This window comes from Magallana gigas, chromosome 3, assembly GCF_963853765.1.
Source record: "Magallana gigas chromosome 3, xbMagGiga1.1, whole genome shotgun sequence".
Taxonomy (NCBI): Eukaryota; Metazoa; Mollusca; class Bivalvia; order Ostreida; family Ostreidae; genus Magallana; species Magallana gigas.
In genome coordinates, this window is record NC_088855.1 from 44,953,578 (window position 1) to 44,965,024 (window position 11,447).

At 33.7% G+C, this 11,447-nt stretch overlaps 1 long non-coding RNA gene across 1 annotated transcript; it reads right to left on the reverse strand.

Moving 5' to 3' along the window:
• Positions 1 to 367: 367 nt before the first annotated feature.
• On the reverse strand, positions 368 to 10,602 carry LOC117685338 (uncharacterized). The gene is made up of 3 exons (XR_004598959.2): positions 10,425 to 10,602; positions 2,768 to 2,876; positions 368 to 1,316 (listed from the first exon to the last, which is right to left on the reverse strand). It is a non-coding gene; the product is annotated as an uncharacterized lncRNA (long non-coding RNA).
• Between the last annotated feature and the right edge of the window lie 845 nt (positions 10,603 to 11,447).

Genomic DNA, 11,447 nt, shown 5'->3' on the forward strand with positions numbered 1-11,447 from the left:
ATACTTAGGAAAATTAGATTCAAGCAAATGCATATTTTCAATAAATATATTAAGCGGCACAGAAATAAAGTGGGAATGGTCAGAACTAAAAAAAAAAAATGGACCTATCTTGTCTTTAGAAAGATGATCAGTGCAAACAAGAGGACCATGGGTCTACACTACTATGACTTTAATTTAATGCAAACCGAAGTTAACAAAAATAATGCAAATTGCAATTCAAACTATAAAATTATTGAGATAAATAATACAATGTACTTTCAATAATTTTTTAAAGAAAAATATATAACAAAGAATAACATGTATATCAATGTGAGTTTACTTTCTATATATATATAAAGTTCAAATTGACAAAATTATATTTGGTGCAAACAAATTATAATAGAAAATTAAAATGAAATTCCCAATCACACAGCAGGGTGATGAAATAAAGCTTTTTATAGTTATTCGACTTCAGAAGGAGTTTGCTGTTCTCTCTGATGTCCTCTTTCATCATTTCGAAAAACTCTGCATGTGATAAGCATAGCCATCTAGCAGTTTGGATATAAGTTTGAATTGATCGAGTCATCATGTGTGTACGATGAAGTATCAATAATAAAGTTGTTCTTTGATTCATATTCACCCTTGGTGTCCTCAAGAAATCAGGGATGGCATTTGTAATACGAAAGGAGGAATGAGTATATAAATACAATAAAAACATATGCCTGGACCGGGAATCAAACTCGGACCTCTACAACTCTAGTCAGGAGCTCTACCACTGAGCTACCCAAGCCGATATCCATGGTCCATATAGCCCCAACTACTACATTCCTCCCTCCTTAAATAGTCTTCAACCCCGAAGACCCAACACAAGTTCACCTTGTCAGGACTTATATATTATATCTATATTCCCGAACAAGGTAGGCCACGGCACCATCTGTAGTAGAAATGAGTATATATTACATACAATGAAAACATATGGTTGGACCGGGAATCGAACCCGGGACCCCTACAACTCTAGTCAGGAGCTCTACCACTGAGCTACCCAGGCCGATATCCATAGTCCATATAGCCCCAACTACTACAGCATTCATACTCTAAAGTACTTTTTTTGCAATCATTCATACAATACAAGTCAAAGACACTTTTCTTTATGTTTGTAAGTATCCTGATTGACTTTTCACTAATAATTGCAATGCTTGCAAACAAGGTCGTCGCTTGTAGAGAGATCTCTAGGCTATCTGCTTTAGATGACCAGGTGCGTGGGTCCAAGCTTTAAAAGAATGCAATTTTCTTCTACAATTGGTTTATCTGTGTTTGGAAAGGATGGCGAATCTGGTCTGAAAGTATTGAATGCTTTCATTAGTCATTAATAGAATAAAATTATTGAATTATTTAGAAATTATATTAATAAAACAATATTATAGCTTTTTAGTGTTGGTATTTACATTATAGATAATTTTAAAAAAGATGTCTGACCATTAACTAATAAACAGAATAAATTCAATATATTAACCTCTCATTATAACAATATAGCAACAATTCTTTCACAATTTCTCATTTTTACGTTTGAGAAATCTCGCCATTTGCTGGGATTTCTTGGTTTTTATTAACACACAACCCGGGACTCAGGTGCTAATTGACACCTTCGTTATTCCCAATCTTTAATATGTCTTGCATTCAGCTCTCACTTCCACATTATTCATGCCATAAACATCACAAAATCTTAATAGATTAGAATAATATCAATACAAACAAAACAAATTGTAATGAAACAATAACGAAATTTTAAAACTATTTTTGTTTTCCTTTATCAATTTTAGACATAAAATCCTAATCAAATCTACATCAAAATTGTAAGTATTCACTAAATGTTTGACCCCATCAAAGGGTTACACTTGTTTCGCTTTCAACAAATTTAAATCAACCATAATTGAAAATGTTTGTATTATAATGATAAAAACTATCATTTAGTTTCTTAAAATATTTTTGAAGGATTATTTACTCTGCGAGTGTGATACTAAAATTGCTTTTTTTCCTGAACCCTAAGGATCATGATATAAAACTTTATTCTAAAATATATCAAAAAGCTTGAGCAAAGATTAAGTAATTCCTTTCATTTCAAAATACTATAGCAACCTCCTCATGGTTATGAACAAACTTACAGACAGTTGGACACTGCAGACAAGAAAAGCTCTGTAAGTTAAATAGTTTAAGAGCCCATGCACCACATTCCTTACCCGAACAATATTAAATCCTTCCTGCAGCTCATGAATATACCCAAGGTCATGGTTTAAACAAAATACAGTCAAACACGTTTATAGCGAACATGCTTATAATGAATTGATGCTTACAGCAAGTGATTTTCATTCGCCGTGACAATAATAAGTTGTAAACTTGACAGATATAATGAAATAGACTTATAACGAAGCAAAATCACCCATCCCTGGTGCTTCATTATAACCGTGGTTTACTCAGTGTACAAAGAATCATTGGTGTTTCAGGACTTTTTAAGACACCATTTCTATTTTTCTATTTTCAGTTACATGATACATGTTATATCACCTTTGAAAAGAGCTATGCTCTGTAAAGTGTTTTCAATTTAAAATTATTTTCTTATATAACAATGGTTTAATTCAGTTTTAAACTGACAAACACACAACAAATAATCATAAAATATCACTTGAATTTTCAGTACAGGTGAGCTACAAACAATGAAAGTGCTGACCATATAACAATATATTTAGTGAACATGCTACATATGGGAATTAATAATTGAAATACTACCTACCTGATAACAAATTGAAATAGTCAAGTTACACTGGATTGACCAATTTTCACAATCTTCTTGTTGTTTTCGTTTACACTTCTGTGCAGCCAGAATAATACCCGAATGGTGTCTATTTTGGTTTGCAAAAGAACCCGTTATAAGACGACGAAGTACCTTTTTTATTGTTATGTGTCTTGAATATTATATAAAATATTATAAATCCTTAAACTTAGAGCTGTTTGGTCTGATTGAAAATAAAATTTTGTTTACGCTTAATGCTTTTAATCAACATTTATGCCACTCATGTTACAAGAAAGTGTAAAATATTAGGAATTGCAGTAGTTTTCCAAGTCAATCAAGCCATATTTCATTAAAACGAGGCCCATGGGCCACATTGCTCACCTGAGCAACAGTAGACATGATAAAATCAGTTTTATGGAGTCATTATATAAAATATGTAGCATTCCGTAATGTCGCGTCTATGATTGTAAAGTCATATCACATGTTGAGCATTGAAGTTCTCAAAAAAGATTCAAAACAATTTTTTATATATGGATATAAATATAAAAATTTGACCCCCCCCCCACCCCCCATTGTACCCTAACCCTAACCCCTGGGATCATGATTTGAACAAACTTGAATCTAACCTATCTGAGGAAGCTTCCACACAAGTTTCAGCTTTTCTGGCCAATTGATTTCTGAGAAGAAGAATTATATATATATTCCTATTTAAAAAACTACCCCCCCCCCCCCTTTTGGCCCAAGCCTACCCCAGAAAATCATGGTTGGAACAAACTTAAATCTACCTCACCTGAAGATACTTCTACACAAGTTTCACCTTTCTGGCCAATTGGTTTTTAGGAAGACAACTTTTGATTTTTTTTCTTTTTATATTTCTATGTTAAAATTTAACGCCCAATTGCGGCCCAACCCTCCATGGGGATCATGATTTGAACAATCTTGAATTTACTCTACCTGAGGATGCTTCAACACTTCCAACTTTGAATCTCCTTTGCTTATGGAGCTTTGTGCCAAGTTTGGTTGAAATTGGCCCAGTGGTTCTGGAGAAGAAGTTGAAATGTAAAGTTTATGGACAGACAGGAACAGATGGAGGACAAACAAAATGCAATCAGAAAAGCTCATTGAGCTTTTAACTCAGGTTAGCTTAAAAGTTGTTAACCAATAGTTGTTACATTTTATTAATGTGGATTAATCATATTTTATTAAATAAAATATTTAAAAAATATGATCTTTTTGCACTTTTTGTTATATCCCAAATGGGCCATTATATCTGTTACACTAGTGAAATGTAAATAATGTAGTAGTCAGTCAAGTTCCTAACCTATTCGTTTGCATTTACATGTACCTGTCATTGTCTTGGCCTATGTACCATGCATATTCCATGTTCAACTTAAAGACACCTCTCGTAAAAGGCAGTGTCCCCCATATTTCTCTCTTATTGCTGCTATTCTAATAACAACTTATACGTCGCATACCTTTTCGCAGTTCAAAGTATTTCGCTGTAGAGGTCTGACATGTGTGAACGTACAGCTTAATTGCCTCACCCTGTTACTCGGTTGCAATGAAATTATTAAATTTTTTGCACTTTTTCCAATGCAGGAGAATACTATCATCAAACATAAAGGTTAATGATTTATTTTCAAACATAATATGCAATAAAACAAAACAAATGCACACAATTGAAGGCAACGAATGCATTATTACTCGTCATCCACAAGTTTCAGGTATGACAGACAGATGGATAGACAGACAGACACACAAGGGTAAAATAGTATATGCCTTTCTCCTTCGGAGCAGAGATAAAAAAAACGGATAAATATTTATTTGAAAGTAGAGAAAATTTTCCAAAATCTCCTCTCTTTACTTTCAATTTCTTTGCATTAAGAAAACGAAAGCACAGTTTTCATGATAGCCTTATTAAATAATACATATTGAAATCGGTCAATGTTTGATGCCTAGAATGTTTCAACAAGTTACTTGCATTTCCAATTTCTTGAAAATGTTTAGCAAACATTTCAAACTGTGTTTCTCGTGAAGTGAAAGTCAAACAAAACTTGTGACTGCTTCTCGAGGTTGACAAGAGTGACCAAGATATTTACTTGTCCGAACTTCAACTTCGCTTGTCCAAAACATTCTCAATATTAAAGATCAAATATTGTCAACTTGAAAACTACACTTCTGTATAACTAAAATAAAGTCATTTATTGACTATTCTTGCTATAATTAATAACCTGGCTTTTTAAATGGAAACTTAGTGTATTTCCTAAATGTATTGGTTCCATATAACATTAAACATGATTTGTCAGCTGTAGCTTTGTCATGGCAAATTACAAGACATTTTGAATTTAGCATCAGGTTTTAAAATACTAGTAACTGTTATATTGATTTCTCAGCTGTTTTTAAAACTAAACATGGAAAGCCATCATAGTCTATCAATGATGAATGAAACCTAAAATAAATTACATTTCTTTCCATAATCCTTTATCTTTGCTACCTTTTCTTCCTTTCTCTTTCTTAACATGTGTTTGGTACTTTGTAAGAACTAAGATCCACACCTTTACAGTTCAATATTGAAAGTTGTTTGTATTTCGTGGCCTTCAATCCCGATCAAGAGTAACTCAATTCCATTGCAATTTGATATCATCGAAATTCAAAATAACTAATCGATAAACTTATAACGAGACTACGGATAAACTTATCACAAAACTTTCTTTTCTTTTTAAAATGTTGAAGACTTCTTTACATAAAAACGCACTTGTCTAGCCGGACAAGTGGCCAGCAATAATCACTTGTCCGTATATTTTTTTAACTGGTACTGGACAAGCAGACAAGCGTTAATGTCAAGCCCTGGTATATTGAACCTATGTAAACAAAAAAGGGACGAGCCTTGTTTACATGACAAGGAATTGTGAGCCCTGTATCTTGCTTAAAACTCATAGGCAGGCACCCAAAATTCATTTGATCATTAGAAATGCATTTATAAAGTATTGTAAATAATAAAAAGAGAAAAATAAAACTTGACCAAAATCGTGACCATGCCCCTTTAATATCAGTTGGAGATTTTCAGTATCTACCAATTAAGAACGCGTAAATTTTACGGTGCTAGGGAATTCGTCTGGAGCTGTATATCCACCGTGTGCAGTATGGACGGGGTGAGGGAATGTTGGCGTAAAGGGTATAAGGATTAAGGTGTAGGTGCGCTGTAGACCGTAGGGTAATAACGAAGGGTAGGTTTGCCATATTCCCGAAGGTCCACCAGTATACAGTTCCAGAGAAATAAACCAAGTTATGAAGGATTCCCTATTTATTGGACGAGATTCAACGATGGCAACATTATAACATTTTAACAGACAGACATTTTACAAACAAGTCGGATATGGCCAGTAGTGGCCTCCGGACTCAAGACTCTGGGTGAGTCGGACGTGGTCAAGGCTGGCCGCCGTATTCCAGACTGTCGATTGACAATTGTACATAATTATTTATAAGAATCTGAACAATAAGTATAAATTGACAAGTGATGATATAAGTAAGCTGAGTGAAAGGTTTACAGATTTAAAATAATTAAATAAACTCAATGAGTCTTTGATGTCCAAGAAATGAAAAACTGATAATTGCACAATGTTGTTTTAAGAGATTAACAGTCCTTGAGACATGACACTCTGTCTCTTTGAAATCACATTAAGAGTCTGAAAAGTGTCAATCACTAAATAAATAAGTAACTTTGTAAGAAATAAACTGTGAGAAAATATTACGAAACAGATGTTGAATTTTAAAAGAAAAGTCCAAAATAAATTTATAATTAAACAGTGAATTTTGCACGGTGATACAAGTTTCAGCTTTCCTGGCTGATTAGTTTTTGAGAAGAAGATTTTTAAAGAATTACTCTATATATTCCCATGTAAAACTTCGACCCCCCCATTGTGGCCCCACCCTACATCCAGGGGGGTCATGATTTTCAAAACTTTGAATCTACACTACCTGAAGATGCTACCACACAAGTTTCAGCTTTCCTGGCTGATTAGTTCCTAAGACAAAGATTTTTAAAGAATTACTCTATATATTCCTATGTAAAACTTCGACCCCCCCATTGTGGCCCCACCCTACCCCCGGGGGTCATGATTTTCAAAACTTTGAATCTACACTACCTGAAGATGCTTCCACACAAGTTTCATCTATCCTGGCTGATTATTTCTAAGAAGAAGATTTTTAAAAATTTACTCTATATATTCCTATGCAAAACTTTGATCCCCCATTGTGGCCCCACCCTACCCTCCTGGATCACACCCTACATCCAGGGGGGTCATGATTTTCACAACTTTGAATCTACACTACCTGAAGATGCTACCACACGAGTTTCAGCTTTCCTGGCCTAAAGGTTATTGAGAAGAAGATTTTTGAAATTTTCTCAAATTTTTTCATTAATTTCTAGTTATCTCCCCTTGAAAAAGGGTGTGACCCTTAATTTTCACAACTTTGAATCCCCTTTGCCTCAAGATTATTTGTGCCAAGTCATCTCAGACATCCGCGTCAATTTGTCCCTGCCCATTTCAAATGTTTTGGCAGTAACAAGTGAAATTGACGTAAACTGTATGTTTCAAATCTTGCCATTTAATGTTCCACTGTCTTATAATTTTCTCTTTCTCTTACTCTGTTCTCTCTATTTGTCTGTCTTTCTCTGTCTCTTCTCTGTCTATCTGTCTGTTTTTCTCTCCATCTGTTCTCTCTGTCTATCTGTCTCTCAAAGTCTTTAATGTTAGTTGATAACTGAATGACACTAAGTTGACAATGATGCATTGTATGTGTGATTCTTGCTGCGCTTCCCACAACGGGAGCACTGTAAAACATATTATTTCAGCAGATTTACAATAACTAGTTAGAGTAATTTCCCATTATTGTGACGTCAAAGTTCATTCGGTTAAGTGTCGTCTGTCTCTTTAAAAACTACCCGAAGAAATAAAACTATGTGAAGTACATATACTATTTTATTTACTTAAAAAGCATATTTGTTTGTGAAATTCCACATTTTTTTTTGTTTCTCAAAAGTTTTACTTTGATTCTTGGGAGAGCATGAGAACGACATTTGCAATGCTTGGAACTGCATTGTGGGTCTGTTTGGAATTGCATTGTGGGTCGAAATTTTCTGACGCCAAAAAATTCTGTCAGACCAATAGGTATGAAATCCATTGGGACTTCAATTGATATTGCATTTAAAAGTGTACTGAGGTTAAAGGACGCTTATATAATGGTTGTATCAGCAGTATATTTACAATGCATGTACAAAGTCTCAAATTATTTTTGTCTTGTATTCTCGTGAGAGTATGAAAAGGAAAACCATATTTATAGGGAACTGCTGTTCTGATAAATACAGGGCATTACTTGACAGAGTAACTGACAGAAAAAAAATTTGTTGAATGAATGTGCAACTTTTTAAACACGCCTTGCCGTGAGAGCTCACTTTGCTCGCCGTTTAACTAAACGGTTTTATTATTATTCAAACATGGATTTGGCAGAGTTATTTACTAATTACAAGTTACCAACCGATACTCAATACTTAAAGAAACAGAGTTATTTACTACCGGTAATTACAAGTTACCAACCGATATTCAACACTTAAAGAAATAAACATTGGTTGTAATTTTTAATTCACAGTATGTGGTTGCATCACCCATATTCATAACCCCTAACAATAAGCATGATAGGACAGTCGTCAGTTATATTTAATTATAACATGGGTTAACTGAGGTTGTGGAAGCGTCTTTTTTTCAGTTAGATAATCATCACTTTAATGCATTTGGGGTTAATTTACACGATTGAGTACTCAAAATACAGGGTGACTTCCAACTTATCTTTCGGAGGAAATTCTGGAATGATTTTGTTTAAAACCATGCTAAATGATAGGGAATATTTTATTGATTGTTTATTTTGCTTTTAACCAATACAACAAATAAGATTTCATGTTAAAAAGGAATGCATCTGAAACTATAATAAGCAATTAGGTAAGTCATACAGAGTATAATTTCCAGCAGTCATCGCTAAAACTGTTGTTGCCATTGAAAAATTTGAATGCACACTTAGGTGCTAGGAATAATTTATTTAATGCGCTATTTTTCACTTAAAGGCAACTATGACGCGTTGCGCAGTTCTCTCCCAATCAGAGGTGTCATAGGTGTTAATGTTTAACAAATGTTGAATAATATAAATGAGGCAATTCATTTGTCTAGGACAACTTTTAAGCATGCAAAAAAGTAGATAGCTAATTTGGAACACTTTGATGTGATTTTTGTTTTGATGGAGAGAACTTTCCAGAACACGGTGGCTAGGAACTAATTAACGTCAGCAAGTGTAGGGCGATTTAACCAGATAATTTGGATTTGACAACTTTAGTTAAAATGTTTAATATATGCAATATAATATGCAAACACTAGCCTTTTTTAATTTCATACATTTTTATCCCACAAAAGATTGGAAGAAACCTTTAATATACATTAATTTATAAACATTTGCAATGAACAGATTAGTGCCCTATGTCTATATAACCAAATGATGTATTGATCGATGTATAAATAAAACGGGGAAGTTAATTTGGGGGGGGGGGGGGCTGACCCCTGACCCCCCTTAATTGTTTTTTTTAACAGTCTTTTCTTAGAAAATTTTATTCAGAACAGTGATAAAAAATCATAGTACTTACAATTTCATCTAAAGAACAAAATTTAGAGATACAATACACTCCCTGGTTTGAAATTAAAAAAAATGTTGTTTTTTTTCCAGTTAGCAACACAAAGACGTTTATGAATATATCATCCATTTCAGTTTAGACTTTTCAACTCTGCCCGCTTCTCTAAATGTCCAGCCAATATAAGCTGTCATGCAGTTATTTAAACTTTAAAGAATAGCAATTAAAAATTTATTGGGACACAGTACATATTATGTGGAATCATTTAAATTTGTGGGGGTCAATTTTCGTGGATTGTGGAATTTTTGCTTATTCGTGGGGATGTCATTTCGTGGATGCGTCAGTTTTAGTATCAGTAAGATAACAAACTTTTTCAAAATTTGTTTTCGTCAAGGATGTAAATTCGTGGGGGAGGGCTACCCACGAATACCACGAAAATTGAGCCACCACGAACTTTAATGATTCCACAGTATGTATAAAAATGAACAAAATATATCGTTGAACATATTAAACATTGTATCATATTAATGTGTAAAGTGTTAATTCCTGTGCTTGTGCTAAACATCATCTAGTGGAAAACAATATACAAGGCAAAAAGCCTTACCTTAACTTCAACATGTAATATGCATGGTACAAATAGGACAAAAACAAGACAAAGACGGATATACATACAAACAGGTATGCAGTAGGAACTTGACTGCCTACTCTGGAGGTCCAGGTAAAGGGTTTGGACGTTGGGTATTGGACCAGGGTCAGGGGTCGTTTGCATATCAAACATGTATTAACATTTTAACTGTCCCTACCTTTAAACGGCTTTTTGATAGAAAGCCAGAGGCATGGGTAAAACATAGTTTTGGAGCTGTAGTTTATTTAGTGAAAAACAATGACACACACGTTTTAACCATCTATAAAATATTAAAACACTCTATAGAAGTTTGCAGTAGCTATTAAACAGGCTACACAAATAAAAGTCATTTTACTTACAGGTTTTTTAAGAAGGTATCTCCCTGATATAACCAAAGGCACACATATAAACAGTACTGCCTTCAAGAATTCTTCGTCACTGCTTCTCAGAGCAACAAGTCTTGCGGTTGTAATAGAACACGATACTATATTATTACGAGCCGGCTGTCAAACAGAAACATGTGGGGCTTCCACCTGCACGAGGAGTATTTGCTATTTATGTACTCCCGAACCCGATGGACGTGATTTCGCTCCGCGACACATTCGCACCTTTCATTAAATAAATGTGCCATATATGATACAAGAAATCATATTGACGCAAGTGTCAAATGGGCCGCAAAAAATATAATTGTTGTATGAATCATTGGTTGTTTACATAAAACACACCAAAAAGAAGAAAATAATAGTTGGTTGTATTAATTTTTAGGGTACATTCTAATATACTTTCAGCAACTTGTTTTGAAGTTTAACATTTTACTATCATCATTAAGAATCGAGTTCATTACTGTAAGCATTTCCTACGGTAATTGTATGGTCATTGCCATAGTATGAAGTAATGGAGAACACATTGATTTGTACATTACTTTAATACAAAGTTCAACTCATCATTTTTCTCTTGGAGATTATGTATTTCAAACCATTTTTTGTTGCATTGTATTGAATGGAACTTAATGCATTAGTTTATATGATTTTAAGGGACCATATGATAAAATAGTAATGGATTAGTTCAAATTTTCCAGTCAATTCAAATTTTCATTTCTGTCATATTTTTGCGTAAATAATTAATATGGATATCATTTCATGATAATTTCTACCACGTTTTACATGGAAATATAATAAATACACACACAAAGTCATTTTATTTGACACGGCACATAGAAATTCAAATATATCATTTATATAAAATTTATTGACATTCAGGTCTTTAGTATTTCGGGTCTATAGTATGTTCCGCATACCGATCCCGATGGCATTGCTTTGAAAAGAATAAGGCGATAAAAACGCGCCAAACACGACAGTCTTCTAAGTATGACCTATTTTTCA